Consider the following 1,186-nt stretch of genomic DNA (forward strand, 5'->3'; position numbering starts at 1 on the left):
AGTGAAATAAGCATAGTATGACAAAAGTAGAGTATAATTTTCGCCATATAACGTATCTTCCGAAGGATAGCCACCGATTGTTAACAGTGACTGCACTGATACTCGAACCAGGTCTTAGGGCTCAAATCCTATGCTCATTTCACTGTATTGCCTCTGGGTTCCAAGGTTCTTCCTTCCTTCAAACCTTCACCTCCTCCAGGTGGCCTCCTGGCACTCCTCTCCCAATCTTGCTTGGACCACCTCAGTCTTTCAAGAAACCCTCTCCTCTTATAAGTCCTGAGGCTGGGAGCTGTGCCCACTGCAGGAAGTTTGCGTTCACCCTGATATCTATACTACTGAGAGCCCCCAGATGGTACCCTGGGGTCTCTGCACTCACCTCAGTAGATGAGGCCTTCCTCCTTTCCACCCTCTGGCATCATTCTGTTGGCACCAAGTCTAACACCCAAGTCTCTCACGTGCCATTCAAAGAAAAGGCCCACGGTCCCCACTTAGATTCCATTTATTCTTCTTTTCCATGCGGTTCCACTGAGCTTGGATGACTGGCTCCCCAGGCTGTAGATGACAGGGGCAGCGAACTAGAAATGGGTGGCAGCTGCCAGAACCAGGCAACCTAGAGTAGCCTAGGCCAGGACAGCGAAGAGAAGAGCTCAGTTCCCACAGCGGTCAGGAGCCATGTGATGGAGGGGTGGGCATATCTCAGGAACTCCAGGAATGCACGGAACTGACCCCCGCTGGCGCTGGTGGAGACTCCGGAATCATGAAGACAGGCAGGCGTGGAAGCTAGCACTGGATGAGCTTTAAATATTTGCCACACATTTTACGTTTAGCATGTGCTCTGTGTAAGGAGCAATATTTTAAAGAAAGTAGGTTAGTTTGCTAGGGCTGCCGTAACAAATTGCCACAAACTGGGTGGCAAAAACAACAGAAATTCATTCTTTCACAATTCTGGAGGCCAGAGGTCTTAAATCAAGGTGTCAGTAGGGCCACAGTCCCTCTGAAGGCTCTAGGGGAGACTCCTCCCTTGCCTCTGTGGATCCTGGCTTGCAATTACATAATGCCGATCTCTGCCTCTGTCTTCATACAGCCTTTGTCTCTGTCTCAATATCTGTTTCTTTTTCTCTTATAAGGACTTGTCATTGGATTTAGAGCCCACCTAATCCAGGATGATCTCATCTCACCTTCAGCT

The sequence above is a fragment of the Pteropus vampyrus genome, unplaced genomic scaffold, assembly GCF_000151845.1.
Source record: "Pteropus vampyrus isolate Shadow unplaced genomic scaffold, Pvam_2.0 Scaffold202, whole genome shotgun sequence".
NCBI lineage: Eukaryota > Metazoa > Chordata > Mammalia > Chiroptera > Pteropodidae > Pteropus > Pteropus vampyrus.